We start from the raw sequence: 20,028 nt of genomic DNA, 5'->3' as shown, positions 1-20,028 counted from the left end.
GTACCAAGATGGCCTCCAGCATGGACTTACACACGCCTCATGCAGCCACACAGGCCAGGAAGCCTGACAGAAGGCAAGTTCTCACCCCAGCCACACTTACCTATGCCTAAGCGGCCCAGGGCATCTCCAACAAGCCCCAAGCAGCTCCTCTCGGCCTCCAGGGTTCCCAGGCCTTCTCCCCAGCTCACATGGAGCCCTCACCGGGGATGAACATGGAGGAACTCTCGCTCCATCCGGGGCCATACAACCCCTCACCACTACGTTTGCAAACCCGGGCTTCTCAATCAGGGACATCACCTCACTACAGGATGATCTGTTTGCCAAATTCTCTACTCTGCTAGAAAGAGGCCTAGCCAATACAGCCTCACAAATTACTAACTCTATAAAATCAGATCTTACTAATCTGGGTTCCAGAATAGAGGCTATGGAGGACAAGATAGACTGCAATGTCTCCAAGACCAACCAAAACGCAGCACACATTCAAACCCTCCAGGATCAACTTGAAATGGCCCTCTCCAGGATTGATGACCTCGAAAATTGATCCAGGAGGTACAACTTTCGCATCAGAGGCCTGCCTGAATCCTACACAGACGTCCCCCTCACAGTCCGGAATATCATCACCGAACTCATCCCAAATATTCCGCCACAACGGCTAGAACTTGATAGAGCGCATAGGGCCCTGGGACCCCCTAGAAAGGACGGGACCCCTAGGGATATCATCGTGAAGCCGCACTATTTTGCCATCAAGGAGGAGGTCATGCGCCAATCACGCCTGAAGCCAAACCTTCAGCATCAGGGGCACCAGCTGCAGATATTCGCAGACTTGTCTCCATCAATCATTCAAAGAAGAAGAGCCCTAAAACCTCTCCTTACAGTCCTGTCACAAAGGGACATTAAGTACCGATGGACATTTCCTTTTGCGGTGAAATTCTCACTACACGGAAAATCACATTCCTTTTTCAACCTACTTGAAGGTGAGAGGCTACTATTGTCACTGAAATTAATTTCGCAAGAGGCGCCTATGGACTCCTCCACGTCATCCTCGGGGTCAGCTAAACGTCCCCCTCCAGGCAGTCCGGTCTCCCTGCTTTGGAACAAGGGTCCCTCCAAGAAAAGTATAAAAAAATAGGAGGTTGGGACTTTGAGTGAGGTGGGCCAATGAGACCAGAGGGACAATCACAATTGCGTAAAACATTTATTGATACATAATAACAATTGGACACAAATGAATTACAAAAAAGATAATAATATCCAATCATGTAACCATCCCATCTTGCCTGTTGAATGGGGAACATAATGAGCAGCCCCCAAATGGTACAGGATAAGACAACTGAAAAAAATTGATTCATAACAGTAGCATGAGGTCACAAAATAAACATAAAAGCTTATAGATATATGGACCTAATAAAGTCTATAATTAATATGGTGCTTGTCGTAGGCCCGACGCGTTTCGTGTATCAAACACTCTTCAGGGGCAATATAGCACCAAAATCTAAAAGGGAAGAAAAAAAAGCTCTAAGCTCCTCCCTCAGCTCCCGGACCTGAGTTATTGGGTGGCCGGCTGCCTATGGACCTCTTGGAGTTTGCATTCCTGTAACATGTGAGTTTCTATGGGGGCTCAGTGGTTGCTAATCTCTTTTTTATGTTTATTTTGCTCTTAGTGCATTTTTTGCACCTTATCCAGTCTTCCATCATACTGTCCCCCTTTTTTCTTCCCTTTTAGATTTTGGTGCTATATTGCCCCTGAAGAGTGTTTGATACACGAAACGCGTCGGGCCTACGACAAGCACCATATTAATTATAGACTTTATTAGGTCCATATATCTATAAGCTTTTATGTTTATTTTGTGACCTCATGCTACTGTTATGAATCAATTTTTTTCAGTTGTCTTATCCTGTACCATTTGGGGGCTGCTCATTATGTTCCCCATTCAACAGGCAAGATGGGATGGTTACATGATTGGATATTATTATCTTTTTTGTAATTCATTTGTGTCCAATTGTTATTATGTATCAATAAATGTTTTACGCAATTGTGATTGTCCCTCTGGTCTCATTGGCCCACCTCACTCAAAGTCCCAACCTCCTATTTTTTTATACGCACAGGGATGGAGACTCAGTGTCTCATTTAAAGTCCCAATCTTCTCTTTTTTATTTTTATCTTATTTATTCGATGCAGGGATGGAGGTGTGCTCTGAGACCCGGGGGTAGTCATAAAACTGTATATGTGTTTTCATTATATTCTTCATGGGACTATTACTACATGATTATGTCATTGTGTTATTTTCATATTTATCTTCACCTAATGGTTCATGTTCTTGGATTGTTCCTTTGGCCTCATTTGCCCCCCTCATTCTAAGTCCCTATTTTCCTGTTTGATGCTAGTGTAGGGATGGAGACCTAGAGTCTCATGTAAAGTCCCCACTTCATTTATTTACTCGATATAGCGATGGAGGTCGGGCTTGAGTCCATCTGGAAGCTCTAATACGACGGTAATTACCCCACAAGGCATTTGCCTTGAACCCTTAGGTTTCCCCCCCCCCCCGTATTAGGGGATTTGATTAAGATTATTACAATATTTTTGTATTGTTCCCATGTGTGTTTATTTACTTATTCGGTTTTTGTTTTTTTTTGTTTTTTTTTGCAGTTTCTCTATACTTTTTTCATTCTTTCTAGCTCCCTCCCTCCATTTTGGAGCGATCATGTGGTATGTGTCCCCATAGAGCCTGCTTGTGGTTGGCTGCCCTCTGTTCAGTGTCCGGGAGCTGCGAGGCACACCTGGGATCCCTCCCCTTTCCCCCCTCGTCCGCTACGGCGGGTGCGGGTGTTCGGGGCGGGTTTCCCATTGTGCGTCGGCATCACGTCCCCTCGTCATGCGCGTGACCTCTGCGTGAGTGTCCCGGCGCTGACGTTGTGTTTTCCTTCTTGTGCGGACACGTGGTAGGGCGACTTCTCCAGCAGCTGTGAGCGGCGGTGGCCGCTGCGTTGGTATTAGTTTCCCGCCAGTCTTTGTCTGCACCACGTGATGCTGGGGGGAGTTCCTCTGATTGGGGCGGGGATTGGCTATATAGATAGGACCCATACATTTGTTTTAGCCTGCTCTTACATGACACGTCCGTCACTGGGTCAGACAAGTTTGGCTATTCTACACCACCTTAGGTAAGAGGGGCAGTCTTTAGATTATTATACACCTCTCTGCTATTAGGGGCTCCAGCTTTATATGGGGCTATATTTGACATATATTACTCTTCTTACTCCAGCTATGTATGTGGCCCTCTTCACCTCCCGGCCTCCTTCTCTAAGCTCCTCCCTCAGCTCCCGGACCTGAGTTATTGGGTGGCCGGCTGCCTATGGACCTCTTGGAGTTCGCATTCCTGTAACATGTGAGTTTCTATGGGGGCTCAGTGGTTGCTAATCTCTTTTTTATGTTTATTTTGCTCTTAGTGCATTTTTTGCACCTTATCCAGTCTTCCATCATACTGTCCCCCTTTTTTCTTCCCTTTTAGATTTTGGTGCTATATTGCCCCTGAAGAGTGTTTGATACACGAAACGCGTCGGGCCTACGACAAGCACCATATTAATTATAGACTTTATTAGGTCCATATATCTATAAGCTTTTATGTTTATTTTGTGACCTCATGCTACTGTTATGAATCAATTTTTTTCAGTTGTCTTATCCTGTACCATTTGGGGGCTGCTCATTATGTTCCCCATTCAACAGGCAAGATGGGATGGTTACATGATTGGATATTATTATCTTTTTTGTAATTCATTTGTGTCCAATTGTTATTATGTATCAATAAATGTTTTACGCAATTGTGATTGTCCCTCTGGTCTCATTGGCCCACCTCACTCAAAGTCCCAACCTCCTATTTTTTTATACGCACAGGGATGGAGACTCAGTGTCTCATTTAAAGTCCCAATCTTCTCTTTTTTATTTTTATCTTATTTATTCGATGCAGGGATGGAGGTGTGCTCTGAGACCCGGGGGTAGTCATAAAACTGTATATGTGTTTTCATTATATTCTTCATGGGACTATTACTACATGATTATGTCATTGTGTTATTTTCATATTTATCTTCACCTAATGGTTCATGTTCTTGGATTGTTCCTTTGGCCTCATTTGCCCCCCTCATTCTAAGTCCCTATTTTCCTGTTTGATGCTAGTGTAGGGATGGAGACCTAGAGTCTCATGTAAAGTCCCCACTTCATTTATTTACTCGATATAGCGATGGAGGTCGGGCTTGAGTCCATCTGGAAGCTCTAATACGACGGTAATTACCCCACAAGGCATTTGCCTTGAACCCTTAGGTTCCCCCCCCCCCGTATTAGGGGGTTTGCTTAAGATTATTACAATATTTTTGTATTGTTCCCATGTGTGTTTATTTACTTATTCGGTTTTTGTTTTTTGTTTTTTTTTTTTTTGCAGTTTCTCTATACTTTTTTCATTCTTTCTAGCTCCCTCCCTCCATTTTGGAGCGATCATGTGGTATGTGTCCCCATAGAGCCTGCTTGTGGTTGGCTGCCCTCTGTTCAGTGTCCGGGAGCTGCGAGGCACACCTGGGATCCCTCCCCTTTCCCCCCTCGTCCGCTACGGCGGGTGCGGGTGTTCGGGGCGGGTTTCCCATTGTGCGTCGGCATCACGTCCCCTCGTCATGCGCGTGACCTCTGCGTGAGTGTCCCGGCGCTGACGTTGTGTTTTCCTTCTTGTGCGGACACGTGGTAGGGCGACTTCTCCAGCAGCTGTGAGCGGCGGTGGCCGCTGCGTTGGTATTAGTTTCCCGCCAGTCTTTGTCCGCACCACGTGATGCTGGGGGGAGTTCCTCTGATTGGGGCGGGGATTGGCTATATAGATAGGACCCATACATTTGTTTTAGCCTGCTCTTACATGACACGTCCGTCACTGGGTCAGACAAGTTTGGCTATTCTACACCACCTTAGGTAAGAGGGGCAGTCTTTAGATTATTATACACCTCTCTGCTATTAGGGGCTCCAGCTTTATATGGGGCTATATTTGACATATATTACTCTTCTTACTCCAGCTATGTATGTGGCCCTCTTCACCTCCCGGCCTCCTTCTCTAAGCTCCTCCCTCAGCTCCCGGACCTGAGTTATTGGGTGGCCGGCTGCCTATGGACCTCTTGGAGTTCGCATTCCTGTAACATGTGAGTTTCTATGGGGGCTCAGTGGTTGCTAATCTCTTTTTTATGTTTATTTTGCTCTTAGTGCATTTTTTGCACCTTATCCAGTCTTCCATCATACTGTCCCCCTTTTTTCTTCCCTTTTAGATTTTGGTGCTATATTGCCCCTGAAGAGTGTTTGATACACGAAACGCGTCGGGCCTACGACAAGCACCATATTAATTATAGACTTTATTAGGTCCATATATCTATAAGCTTTTATGTTTATTTTGTGACCTCATGCTACTGTTATGAATCAATTTTTTTCAGTTGTCTTATCCTGTACCATTTGGGGGCTGCTCATTATGTTCCCCATTCAACAGGCAAGATGGGATGGTTACATGATTGGATATTATTATCTTTTTTGTAATTCATTTGTGTCCAATTGTTATTATGTATCAATAAATGTTTTACGCAATTGTGATTGTCCCTCTGGTCTCATTGGCCCACCTCACTCAAAGTCCCAACCTCCTATTTTTTTATACGCACAGGGATGGAGACTCAGTGTCTCATTTAAAGTCCCAATCTTCTCTTTTTTATTTTTATCTTATTTACTCCAAGAAAAGTAAAGACGGAAGACCACCTTAAGAAGCCGTCCCGACCATCTCACTCCACTACCCGCTTATGGGTTTCTCCCGTTGGGACAGGAGTCCCCTCTGTTGATGGAGCTCGGCTCCAAAACTGGTTTTTGGTTCGTTAACGTTCACACTTCCCTGATTGTCATTATTCCCCATGGCTTAGCTGACACTAAGCGCCTCTAGCTAAAGAAGAAACACTATCATAACTGTATGTCAGCCTACTACACAAACTGCCAAGGAATGGGGAACGGGTCCCCGACTATCTCCAGTCAGGGGTCTTTGCTTAACTGACGACTCCGGGAGGCGAGGGTCTTCCCCCTCCGGGGCGAACACAGGGTGTAAGGCCCAGATGGTTCCAAATTTCTCTAGGAAATTTGACCTATGTCCCTACAAGTAAACCGCTCCCTCTTCACCCCTTCTTTTTGCCTGTGTCGAGGGGCTTGGGGCCCTTTGGGCCCTCCACCGCCGGCCTCTCCGGCTTCTCCCCGCTGTCAGGTAGGGGGGAGGCGGACAGGCCACGGGTGGGCCTCTAAGGGGTGGCCTGGCCTAGTGCCAATAACGGTATTTCTCCTCTTCATCAGTTGGTCATGTTTTGATAATTTGTAGGTTAGCAACTAAGACATTAATTAATTAAGTGTGTCTAGTTTTTGTTTTAATATAGATTTGTCGCTCGGGTTCAGGGTGGACCCCTTGCGCCTCCACCCATTCCTTGGAAACCGACAGTGTTTCTTCGGCATGGGTCGTGGGTCATCCTCTTTAGGTGACCGGCGTTTAAGATTTGGGGGTGGTGGTTTTTTCCCCCTCCACTCCCCAAGGGTCCTGTTAAAGGACCCATGTCTTTGTCTCTGTGGTTGTTTGTTTGTACTTATCCCCCCTCTTTTTCCCTCTCTTACTTCACTACCACGCCTATCTTTGGGAGATGACCCTTCTCAGGACCCATTCAAGTTTCGGAAGCCTCAACTCTATTCCTACATTACTCATAGGGTAAGTGACTGCTTGATTGGTGATCCCCTCCCTCTGTTCCCATGGCTGACAATTCAGTGAAGGGGGTTGACCTCAGGGTGGCATCTCATAATGTACAGGGTCTGAATTCCCCTAGGAAGAGGAGAGTGGCATTGAACACTACAAATCTCTCAAACTAGATGTTGTGCTGATTCAAGAGACGCACTTTCCGATTCGATACAACCCCAAGTTCCTCCACGCACACTACCCATCCTTTTTCATGGCTAACGCTCCAAACAAGACGAGAGGGGTTGCTATTCTGTTTTCCAAAAACTGCAAGTTCTCCCACATTTCTGAGTATAGGGACCCAGAGAGAAGGTTCATTCTTGTAAAGGGCACGCTGGAAGGTATACTGTACTCGCTAATCTCCTATTACGCCCCTAATAAGGGTCAAACCACGTTCTTCCAGAGCCTATTTGCAACTCTGAGCCCCCTCCTGTAGGGTAAAGTCATTTGGGGGGGGATTCTAATGTGGCTTTTGACCAGGGTCTTGATAAAACGAAGCCCCCTAAAGACCAGCTTACGCGCCCAACGAAACAGAGTTGTAAAATAGCTAAAATACTTCACTCCAATGGTCTAGTGGACATCTGGAGGGAATTGAACCCCAAGAGTAGAGCCGGCCGGCATAGCGAGCACCCGTCCACACTGAAAATGCTCGCTATGCCGGCCGGCTGTTTGCTGTATTTTTACATACTCATGTGAGTTTTCTACCTTTATCCATTAAATCGTTTTTATCAGTATTACACTATGGCCAGTTCCTTTTTATTTACATGCTTGTGAGATGTCATTTTGGAGTCTCTGCTGTATCCCCCGGTTCCTGCCGCAAGCAGTCCAGAACGCCATTGGATCTCTCATACTGCTATTGAACATAAGCTGTGGTTGGCTTGCCTTGCGGTAAGCGCATTATTTGCCTGGTGGTGGATCACGTAGTGTGGTGTGGTTAACCAATACTGAACACAAGCTGTTGTTGGCTTGCCTTGTGGTAAGCGCAATATTTGCACGGAGTGTGGGGTCTCATCTTCATTACTGAGTTTGCTAGTGTTCACTCTAAGTTCCCTTTTTTTTCCTGCTGTATCTTTATGCACTAGTGTAAGTTTTCTACCTTTTCTAAACTTTAATTAGTTTGGCAGTATTACACTATGGCCAGTTTCCTTTTATTTACATGTCCATGAGATGGAAGTTTGGTGTCCTCATTACATCCTTTCAGCTATGATGTATACAGTCTAAGAGCACCATCTGGATTCTCCATACCAAGACGGGATACAGGCTTGTGTTCGCTTGCCTTGCGGTAAGCGCAATTATTGGGTATTTGCGGATACTGTATGGGTTGTCACTCATATTTTTTACACCATTGACTCTGGTTGGATTCACCCAAGGGGTCTTTCTTGGACTGTTTTCAGATCATCACTTCACATTTTTATTTTCTGTTACTATATATGGACACTTATTTTTATTCGTAAATATTACATATGGACACTCATGTTTGATTCATACATACATGTGTTGACCCATGTACTTTTCATAATTAAATTTTTTATATTTTTCAACATTTTTGTATTTATATATGTACTTCCTCACGGAAGTCTTTGAGATTGCTTCACGTGTTTCACTTATATTTAGTGCGGTTATTTCTTTTTATTAGTTATTTTAGTGCACATCTCACTGTTTAACTGCTGCTTTTTGGATATTTTCTATAGGTAGCGCAGTATTTTTTTTAATTTTTTTTTTGTGTTTTCTTAATTAATAATGACCTGAAAATCCTAACGAAAATTCTAGCCAGTCGTCTAACTTCTTTTATTTAAGGGTATATTCATAAGGATCAAGTGGGCTTTATCCCGGGGAGGCAAGGACCAGACCAAATCCGGAGAGCGGTAGACATCATCTCCCTTCTTCAATCTAATTGGGTGGGGGGCACCAGGCAAGAGGGAATGCTCCTGTCACTGGACCTTCAGTCGATAGATTGGCCCTATCTGTTTTCCCTTTTATAGAGATGGGGATTTGGGACCCGATTTTTAGGGATCCTCAGCTCCCTTTACTCTACTCCGAAGGCGGTGATCCGCCTGCAAGGCCAGTACTCTAACCCCCTGAATATAGCGAGAGGCACTATACAGGGGTGTCCACTATCCCCCCTAGTTTTTGCAATGGCCATTGAAACTCTGGCAATAGCAATAGGAGATGACCCTAACATTCAAGGAGTTTCATGCAGAAATCAAGTCCACAAATGCGGGCTCTTTGCAGACGACATGTTACTATTTATCACATCCCCGACCACCTCCCTTCCAAACCTCCTCAAACTCCTGAAGGAGTTTTCAGCGATCTCGGGACTTCGGGTCAACTACACTAAATCATACGCCCTTAACATCTCCCTCAAAACAGAAGTTTTGACTCACTCCAAAGCTCATTCGACTTTAAGTGGGGTGACTCAGCCATTGACTACCTTGGGATTAAGCTCACGACAAAAACGGAACAACTGTACCCTGCTAATTTCCCACCCACATATCGTAAGCTTGAGGCAGACCTAGGGACTTGGACAAGGGGGAAGGTTTCCTGGCTAGGCAGAATTCATGCTGTAAAAATGACGTTACTGCAAAGACTCCTCTATCTCTTCAGGGCTCTCCCAATCAACATCAGAAAGGATCACTTGACTGCTTTCCAAAGTAAATATATCAACTTTATATGGGGAGGGAAGGGGCATAGACTCCAGCAAGGAACCCTGTTTCGATCCAGAGCTCAAGGAGGCCTAAGACTTCCCCAGCTCTTTTGGTAGTACCAAGCTGCCAGGCTAGCACAACTCTCCTCAGTGTACTCCAGGGCTGAGAAGCCAAACTGGATACAAATAGAAAGACAGGCGGTGCCTGCATACACCCTTGACTCCTTACTCTGGATCCCCCCACGACGTCGCCCTCCAATCCTATCTCCAACCCTCTCTCAATCATTAAGAATCTGGGACAACATGAGATCTAACCCTTCATTAACCTTGTGCACCCATCCACTAGCTCATATTTTCAATAACCCTGACTTTACTCCGGGCCTGAACATTAAAACCTTTAAATGGTGGCTGGACAAGGGGTTGTATCGAATCGGACACTTTTTCTCTGTAAGCGGGCCTCTTTCCCTTGATTTCTGTGTTAATCAACTAGAGCTCCTAAATTCGGAGCACTTTAGATTCCACCAATTGAGCCACTTCCTGAATCATATCTGGGCGGGGAAACCCTCCCCTCTAAGATTCACACCATACGAATTATGGTGTGGCCAGCGTATGGAGCAGAGGGGCGGAATCACCATTATTTATCAGGCACTGTCTATCCAATCTGAAAAGACCACGTACATGATAGAATGGGAAAAAGATCTGTCTCTCCATTGGAACTTAGAAAGGTGGTGGTCTTCCTTTAATAGATCATTCAAGGGTATCCGTAATATCTCCCTTATAGAATCTAGCCTTAAGGTAATCACCAGGTGGTACCTTACTCCAATGAGACTTTCTAAGATGTTTCCCTCAGCAGACCCTAGGTGTTTCCGGGGTTGTCTTCTCAATGGCACCCTAGTCCACGTTTGGTGGGAATGCCCAAGACTCAGACCCTTTTGGAACAAGATCTTCGCCCCGATCCGTAAAATAACGGTTATCCAGATACCCAAAACCCCGGCCATTGCTTTGCTTAATGATAATCTAAATAACACTCCCAAACACACGAGAAAATTAATACACTTTATATTCTTGGGCGCTAAGTTAACCATCGCCAGAGCATGGAAACAACCCAAGGTCTCCTTTAAAGCGGCCACTCGCAAAATCTCCTGGATTATGTCCCAAGAGAAACTCTCAAGCATCCTCCTCAACACCAAATTGAAATTTGAGTCCACCTGGGAACCATGGGCCCGCTATTTGGGCATCTCCCTCATTCCAGGGGTCCAGCCTTAGAGCTTCTGGGATTACCAGAGTACAAAGGGTCACCCCCCATTGATAGGCTCTTCTCTCTCTCCCCTCTCTTCTTCCTCCTCTTCTTTCCCCCTCTCTCACTTTCCTATCCCCCCTTCTTGGAATTATTTTTAAACAAAGAGTATCCTTCCGATACTAGATTAAAATTTTCATTCACTGGGAGGCCGCCCCCATGGGGCTAGCAATTCAGGTGTTAATAATAAATTTTTCTTAGGTATCCATCAGGCCTATTGATGTCTAGTGCCTAGGGGCTCGGGGGGAATCGGTTGAGAACAGCTTGATCCCCTTTGGGGTGCTGGCGGATTCTCTACGAGGCCTCTCCTAGTCCTTTTTCCAGGCTTGACGGATCTGTGACTGTTGGGTGTTTAGGAGGGACTTTTAGGAGCCGCTCCTTCCATTGGTAGCTACTCAGCTTTTTGACCTTCATCTATAGCATCTGAACATTACCCAAGAGATTGGGTTTGTATTATTGTTTTATTTTGTTTGCTTATGTTTGTACTTTTATACTTTTGAAAAATCAATAAAATTCTTTGAAAATAAAAGAAAAAAAGAGTTCAAAACTCTGTAAGCCTGAGAAAAACAGTCTCTCAGGAAGCCCTGGGCATAGACCAGGGCCTGGTAGGGATATGAACGGACTTCCATCTGGTGACTCTGCTTGAGGAGATGAGAAGGATCCGCTGCTCACCTTATGCACTTGATAGCGGAAAAAACAAAAAGGACAAAAAGGACATTGAAGAGAAAAAAAAACATGTAAGTCCTTAGGGAAAAGTAAGGTTAGCAAGTAGAACAGATATGTTTGTCACTCAAAATATCAAAACCTCTAGTGAATGCATCTCATGGGATGAGAAAAATTCTACCCCGGAAAAGGAGCAGGGCAGATTCAAAAACTGAAATAACCAAAACAGCAACATCGTTTCGTCCAAAAATTTTGAGGAAACGGAAATGCGAGAAGTAGTGAAAAACAGAACCAAAAAGGAGGGTTCAGGAAGATGTTCAGGGAGGTTGTTTAGAAGGTCGCATGTGTTGAGGAGTGGAGAGGTGCTTCTAAGATTTGCCCTGGACAGGGGTCCAGATGTGAGTAGGCGTAGTTGGAGGTAGACAGGCTTGTGTGGCAGGAGGGATCATGTCTTCTTCCAGAAGAGGGGGGAGACACAGATTTTTCAGGAAGGCCTCAGCCTCTTGTAATTCATGTAGAGAGTATTGGGCTCCCTCTTTGGATACAGCTAGACGGAAAGGAAATCCCCAGTAGTATGGGACCTTGTGTTGTTGCAAATGTGAAGTAAGGGGGCGTAAATTCCTCCGTTTAGCGAGCATGATGGGAGAAAGGTCGCTAAAGATCTGCAGTTTAGTACCCTTATACATAATTTGGAATTTATTGCGTATTGCCAAAGTTAGTGCCTCTTTACTTTCAAAGTAATGAAACCGTACCACAACATCTCTGGGTCTAGCTCCGGCCGGAGGTTTATGGGCCCTGCCCAAGCGCCAATCTATGTCCACAACTGAGGGGGCCAGATTGTTAAAGAGGCCCAGAAGATAGGTCCGGAGCTCAGAGTCACCCACCGTCTCCAGAATTCCTCTGAATCGTAGGTTTTGTCTTATTTCTCTGTTCTCCAAGTCTTCTTGCTGTAGTTGTAGTTGAGAAACAGAAAGGCATAAAGGTATGATTTTCCTCCTCAATCGCTTACACGTAGTTTATCATTTCATCGAATTTGCTCTCCAGAGTGTCTGTGCGATCTCACTGTTAGTTTGAAAGGAGGGATACAGTCTCTGCAAGCCCCAACACCCTATAAGGGTCTGTTCAGCCTGAGGAGCGGAGGGGAGGCCCTCAGGGTGTATGTTGGAGTCCCAAGATGGCCACCGGCCTCCAGGGGCAGGCCAAAGCCACGGACTATCCCAGGAAACGGCTGCCGGGTGGGTGAACACAGCCGCCTCTAGTCTCCAGAACCTCCGCCGGAAGATAAAGTATAGTGGACCGGGTAGTCCAACGCCCCCTGTGGACACGGCCATGGACAATTAGGTGGTATGCACTACTCACTGCATCTCAGGAGAGCGTCCGTAATTGAGCCCGCAGGCCGCAGGATGCTGAGGGCGGCCGTGAAATGGAATCCCGTGATTTTCCCAAACTGAGAGGCCGATCCGCGTGTCCCCCAAAGGCGGGCCGGCCGTCTGGTGTGTGTGTGGACTGTCTGTCCACCCTCTGGCTCGTGTGTCCAGCCGGTCAAAGTCCCGAATAAGCACCTGGGGCAGAGCAGCAGTGGTCAGGGATCCAGACTATATAATTTGCGATTGCAGCTGTGTGAGGAAAGGCAGCAGATGGCATTAGATTGATGCGGGGTATGAGGAGCTCAGCTTGCACACGTCTTTCCAGCTGCACCTCTGGACACACCCCTCACAGTAGCTGCTTTTAATGGGCACTGTGCCTGTGTTTGATGGGCACAGTGGCTGCATTTCATGGGCACAGTGGCTGCATTTGATGGGCACAGTGGCTGCGTTTTATGGCACAGTGGCTGCGTTTTATTTTATTTTTATTATTTTATTTATTTCAGGTACTTATATAGCACCGTCAAGTTACGCAGCGCTTTACATATACATTGTACATTCACATCAGTCCCTACCCTCAAGGAGCTTACAATCTAACGTCCCTAACTCACATTCATACATACTAGGGACAATTTAGACAGGATCCAATTAACCTACCAGCATGTCTTTGGAGTGTGGGAGGAAACCGGAGTACCCGGAGGAAACCCACGCAGGCACAGGGAGAACAAGCAAACTCCAAGCAGGTAGTGTCGTGGTTGGGATTCGAACCAGTGACCCTTCTTACTGCTAGGCGAGAGTGCTACCACTACACCACTGTGCCACCCACAGTGTTTTATGGCACAGTGTCTGCATTTGATGGGCACAGTGGCTGCGTTTTATGGCATAGTGGCTGCGTTTGATGGGCACAGTGGCTGCGTTTTATGACAGTGGCTGCGTTTGATGGGCACAGTTTCTGTGTTTGATAGGCACAGTGGCTGTGTTTTATGGCACAGTGGCTGCGTTTGATGGGCACAGTGGCTGCGTTTTATAGCACAGTGGCTGCATTTGATGGGCACAGTGGCTGCGTTTGATGGTCACAGTGGCTGTGTTTGATGGGCACAGTGGCTGCGTTTTATGGCACAGTGGCTGCGTTTGATGGGCACAGTGGCTGTGTTTTATGGCACAGTGGCTGCGTTTGATGGCACAGTGGCTGCGTTTTATGGCACAGTGGCTGCGTTTGATGGTACAGTGGCGTCAATTGATGGGCACAGTGGCTGCATTTTATGGCACAGTGGCTGCGTTTGATGGGCACAGTGGCTGCGTTTGATGGGCACAGTGGCTGCGTTTAATGGGCACAGTGGCAGTGTTTGATGGGCACAGTGGCTGCGTTTGATGGGCACAGTGGCTGTGTTTGATGGGCACAGTGGCAGTGTTTGATGGGCACAGTGGCTGCGTTTGATGGGCACACTGGCTGCGTTTTATGGGCACAGTGGCTGCGTTTGATGGCACAGTGGCTGCATTTGATGGGCACAGTGGAAGAATTTGATGGTACAGTGGCTGTATTTGATGGCACAGTGGCTGCGTTTGATGGGCATAGTGGCTGTGGTTGATGGGCACAGTGGCAGATTTTGATGGGCACATTGGGCGTTTGATGGGCACAGTGGCACTGCTTTTGATGGGCACAGTGGCAGCTTTTGATGGGCACATTGGGCGTTTGATGGGTACAGTGGGTGCTTGATGGGCACAGTGGGTGCTTGATGGGCACAGTGGCTTCTTTCAATGGGCACAACTTTGTCAAGTACTTCCTTGACCAACCTGGTGCAGTGCAGGGACTGGAGACACTCACAGCAAGGTGCAGCAGCAGCTCTCTCTCTCTCTTCAGACATGCTCCGGCTCCGTCTGCTCTGCTCCCTCGCCACGCTGTCTGAAGAACATGGCCGAGGTGGGTGGAGTTTGCTCACTAGCCATGGAGGTGGCATGCAATGAATGCTGGGGTGGCCGCGGCACGCTCTGAATGCTGGGGGGCCAGGCTGGGGCGGTCGCGGTCTTTCCCTGATGTCACTGGTTGCTAGCTAGACGCCAAGCCAAGTGAGCAACCAGTGCTGTCAGCTTCGGCGGCGCTCCTCTTCTGCGGGCACATTACAATGCTGGGACGCGGTGCACCCCATGCACCCCGCCCAGGATCGGCCCTGTGGTCATATTTCTGTTTTAACTGAGAAAACGGTATCCAGGTCTTGGACCTTTTCTTATTATTATTTTGGTCAGCTCTGTTTTTCAAAATAATATCACCTATAATTGACCCGGTGTCTCCTCTCTGGATGTTATCATAAGATATTATCTTTTGATCTTTATGTTCAGTATTTGTCCTAAACAATGTGGTTAAATCAATTTTGACAGCCTGCTCATTTGACTTTCTCCATAAATGGTCAGCTCTCAACAATATGTCTTTTAAATCATGAGGATTTGGGGTATCTAATAAAATATTTTGTTTGATATCTTCATGCAAAGCATCTAGAAACATACTCATATGTATCAAGCAACCACGCTCAAATGCAAGATTATTACCGACCAATGATTCCATAATAGTTGCTATCCTGTGTGACAATTCATAGGGAGATTCACTTTGCATTTGTTGGATCTTCCCATGAATAGTAACATCAGAACGTACACCTTACAAAACACATAATAATTCCAGTAATATGTCCCTTGTCCTCAGAGGCTGAATACAGATTTGTTTAATTCTCATCCAAAGACCACTTCCTATAGAATGTTGTATGACTCTTTCTAAATCAAATGGGTTTAGACCAGGGGCGGACTGACCATTCGGGCACTCTGGCACTGCCCAAGGGCCCCATGCCACTAAGGGGCCCCATCAGGGTTGCCAGCCTCAATAAAACCCAGGGACAGTATGTAAAAATCTGTGTTTTTTTAAAAATCACAAGATTATAGCTGCCCCGCCTCTCCAGTACCTTTTCAGTGTGTGTATGTGTATTCTGTGTGTGTATACTGTGTGTATATTGTATGTCTGTGTGTGTATACTGTATGTGTGTGTATACTGTGTGGCCCCATAATCTATTGCCTGGAGGCCCCATAATCTCCTATTGCCTGGGAGCCCCATAATCTCCTATTGCCCGGGGGCCCCATAATCTTCTCCTATTGCCCGGGGGCCCCATAATCTCCTATTGCCCGGGGGCCCCATGAATTGTCAGTCCGCCCCTGGTTTAGACTTTACATATCTCTGACATTTTGCAAGTCACAAAACCATTTTAAAAATCTGTTTAACCACTTCAGCCCCAGAAGAATGTACCCCCTTCCTGACCATGCAGAGCACTTTTTGTGATTCGGCACTGTGTTGCTTTAACTGACAATTGCGCGGTCATGCGACGTGGAATCCAAACAAAATTGACGTCCTTTTTTTCCCACAAATAGAGCTTTCTTTTGGTGGTACTTGATCGCCTCTGCGGTTTTTATTTTTTGCGCTATAAACAAAAATAGAGCGAAATTTTGAAAAAATGCATTATTTGTTACTTTTTGCTATAATAAATATCCCCCAAAAATATTCCTCAGTTTAGGCCGATACGTATTCTTCTACATATTTTTGGTAAAAAAAATCGCAATAAGCGATTTTTTTTTAAATGGCGGCGATCAGCGATTTTTATTGTGACTGCAACATTATGGCGGACACATCGGACATTTTTGACACATTTTTGAGACCATTGTCATTTATACAGCAATAATCAGTGCTATAAAAATGCACTGATTCCTGTGTAAATGACACTGGCAGTGAAGGGGTTAATTACTAGGTGGCAGTGTAGGGGTTAAGTGTGTCCTAGGGGTGTGTTTCTAACTGTGGGGGGGTGGCTACATGTTACACGTCACTGATCTCTGCTCCGATGACAGGGAGCAGAGATCGAGTGACACTGTCACTAGGCAGAACGGGGAGATGCTGTTTACATCAGCATCTCCCCGTTCTTCCTCCCCGTGAGGCGATCTCAGGTATCCCCGCGGCGATCAAGTCCGCGGGATCCGCGACCCGACTCATGGAGCTTGCCCTCCGGCCGCCCCTTAAAGGGCCCCCTTAAAGGGCCCCCTTAAAGGGCAATGTACAGGTACGTGGTTTTGCCTGTACGAGCCCTTCTGCCGCAGTATATCTGCGTGAGGCGGTCGGCAAGCGGTTAAATCATGGCAGGGAATCATTCCTATTTCTTTAAGAATTGCATCTAATTCTTTTGGTTTCAAAGGCTTCATTACAAGCAGAACTTCACCTGTATTATTATTATTGTTATAAACTGTGGTGGTCACAGTGGGTTCAGCTGGCAATGAATTACCAGATTAAATATGAGGTTCTGTTTCATTTGATAGAAAGTTTGTGTTTGCATTTTGCTGCAAATTGCTGAACCCAAGATTTGATGCATATCTGCATTCCTGAGATCTCTTCTCTAATTCCATAATTCTTAATTTTAATCTCTCATTTTCCTCTGATAATTCATCACAAGATTTAGATTTCATTTCTCAAGCAAAGCTCCCCCAATGGTAACTGCATGCAATTTTAAATTTTAAATTTACTGTCTCAGTGTCTGCTTACATTTTTCTGGTATTTCATATGGACCACTATGGCGCATAATACATTTTAATATCCATCTGTTAACTTTATCAGAACTGACACTAGCTTCACACTGAGTAAGCATTTTGACTATATTACTAATAAATTAAAAAAAAAGAAATATTTTACGCACCGCATTAGTTACTCCTTCAGCTTCCAGTTCAGGTCTTCTGGTAAATGACAGTCCTTTTTGTTTCCAGTCTCCAGACAATAATTCTGGGGTTCCCAACTTGTTTAATTTTGTAGACCAGGCTCTCTTATGTCACAACCAGACATTAGAGTCACAGCACAGCTCTTGGGTCTTCATCAGACTTCTGTCCACCTCATAGGATTGTTGTCACCACAGACTTCTGTTACTAAGTCCTGGAAATGCTCTTCTGGTCACTTGAACGGCACCAATGTTGTGATATTTGGTATAGTGGATAGATAATTAATTAGTAGTTGTTATAATGATGAATCTTCCGCAGCAACCCAATTCTTCCAGAGAGATGCACTTTATTGACTTCCAACACAGAACAAAGTCTTGCAACAGATGATAAAATCCAACAGAGTAAATATGACAATGCTAGTAAATATACTAGCCTTCAGAGTCCCATGTTTCCTAGACCTGTGCCTTCATAATCACAGACACCCAGAGATAATAGGCTGAACGCCAGGTTATATTACCTATACACGGAATGGCTAAGTAATTTGATTGGCCGTATAAATTAGGCCTTTGATCTGCTTCTGTCTTTCAGAGCGACAGACAGTGACCCCTAGCTGTAAACAGAACATAGCCCAGAGTCACTATCTGTCCCCTTTGATATGTGGAGTAAATTTTGTTTGGCCACTTCCCCTTTGATCAACAAGTCCCCTTTGATATGTGTAGTTGATTTGGTTCGGACAACTCAATCATTGTTAACTGAAATCTGGCCTGATCAATCTTGTACTGTATGTGTACATATATATAATAATATAAAATCCCACATAAATCTACCAACATATTACAGCAATATGGACCCCAGTTATGACTCCAAAGTCTCAGCACTATATTGCACCAGATGAACTCTCATTCCACGTGGTTTATCCACACCACATAGCGATCAAAAAATTTGATTTTTTTCCCCTAACCCCCCAACCACCCTACCCCACACCTTTCCCCCACCTATCTATCCCACCCATTTAGCCTCTGCAATCCCCCCTCCCCATTCCTTCCTCCAACCTATTCAGTGTCGGTCACTTATGGTTGAATTACCACATTAGATGAGTTGTAGTCAGATTTTACAGTTTTAGTTTTCAACTGTTTGCTAGTTTTGATGTGCCTTGGCCTGGGTGGTATGTTTATGCACCTCCCCTACCCAGTGGTTATGGTTTTTCCATGCCCATTTGGTGGGACTTTAGCCTCTCTAGCAGAGGCTGAATCGACTGTAAGTTTTGTGGACAGCGAGATAGCCTGTTTCTCCTGCCCACTAGAGGGCTCCCTTCTCCTCTTGCTTTTCTTCCTTTCCTTTCTCTTAGCTGATACTTACCTCTTTTCTCTTTTTGATGACCTCCGGGATCCCCTTGTCGATGCTGCTCCTTCCTGGGAACTCAAGCTTTGCTGGAACAGAACCCATGTATGGTCTACGGGTGTCCCTGAGGTAAGTGACAGTTATGTAGTTACAAATAGTAGGTGAGGTTGAAAAAAGACACAGTCAATCCTATAAACAGTTTAACGGATGAGAGCCTTTCCCCTCTGCTCAATGGCTGAAGACACTTTACCCTCTCCTGCCCTGCATGTTGCCTCACATAATATGCAGGGGATGAATTCCCCGGTCAAACGCCATAAAATTTTGCAGTCTATGCACTCCCAAAAAATAGATATCGTCCTACTTCAGGAGACCCATTTTCCAAAGCGGTGTAATTCTTCCTTCTTACACGCCAAATTCCTGATATTTTTCCTTGAAAACACTGAGGATAAAACTAAAGGAGTAGCTATCCTAGTTTCTAGGTACTGAAAGTTCACACCACAACCAGAACACAGGGACCTGGAGGGCAGATTAATTCTCGTAAAGGGCATGATATATGACCAATTGTACTCCTTCATCTCCTATTATGCACCCAATCAGGGCCAAGCTGCATTTTTTCAGGCAATGCTTAAAACATTAAGCCCATGGTGGGTGGGACAGTCATATATGGGGGTGACTCAAATACTGCCCTTGACCAGGGACTAGACAAATCCAGACCCCCCCCCCCCAGGGCCCAGCTTACCCATCTGCCCAAAAAGAGTCTTAAAATAGCTATATTAATCTTTCAACATGGATGCTTAGATGGAACTAAATCCAACTAAAAGGGATTACACCCACTTTTCTCACCGGCATCAATCCTACGCTAGGATTGACCACATTTTTATAACCATTTCTAAAGTCCCGGACATGGTCAAGTCCCCATAAGAGAAACAGTGTGGTCTGATCATTCCATAGTCCTCCTCTCCCTAAAAAGAAACTTTAACCATCCCAACCTCCTTCAATGGAGGTTCAAGGAATCCCTACTCAGCGACCCAGTTAGATTTACAGAAATTGAGAAAGCCATTGAGGAATACTTCCTCCTGAACAAGGCAGCAGAGGTCTCGGCTGAAACCCTTTGGGCTGCTCACAAGGCCACTATTCAGGGCAAACTAATTCAATTATTCAAGCTCAAATAACTTCCTCCTCCCAGCCACCTACTACTGCCAAGGGTCCTGGGGTTGGAAA

General features: G+C 45.6%; 2 long non-coding RNA genes across 2 annotated transcripts; both read left to right on the top strand.

The window, feature by feature from the left end:
- The first annotated feature begins 3,167 nt into the window (after positions 1-3,167).
- Positions 3,168-3,820, top strand: LOC141114075 (uncharacterized). The gene is made up of 2 exons (XR_012236865.1): positions 3,168-3,383; positions 3,507-3,820. It is a non-coding gene; the product is annotated as an uncharacterized lncRNA (long non-coding RNA).
- Positions 3,821-4,949: 1,129 nt separating this feature from the next.
- On the top strand, positions 4,950-5,603 carry LOC141114074 (uncharacterized). The gene is made up of 2 exons (XR_012236864.1): positions 4,950-5,166; positions 5,290-5,603. It is a non-coding gene; the product is annotated as an uncharacterized lncRNA (long non-coding RNA).
- The last annotated feature ends 14,425 nt before the right edge of the window (positions 5,604-20,028 follow it).

This window comes from Aquarana catesbeiana, linkage group LG12 (assembly GCF_042186555.1).
Source record: "Aquarana catesbeiana isolate 2022-GZ linkage group LG12, ASM4218655v1, whole genome shotgun sequence".
Lineage (NCBI taxonomy): Eukaryota > Metazoa > Chordata > Amphibia > Anura > Ranidae > Aquarana > Aquarana catesbeiana.
Note: the sequence above shows the minus strand (reverse complement) of the source record. Positions and strands in the feature narration are given on the sequence as shown.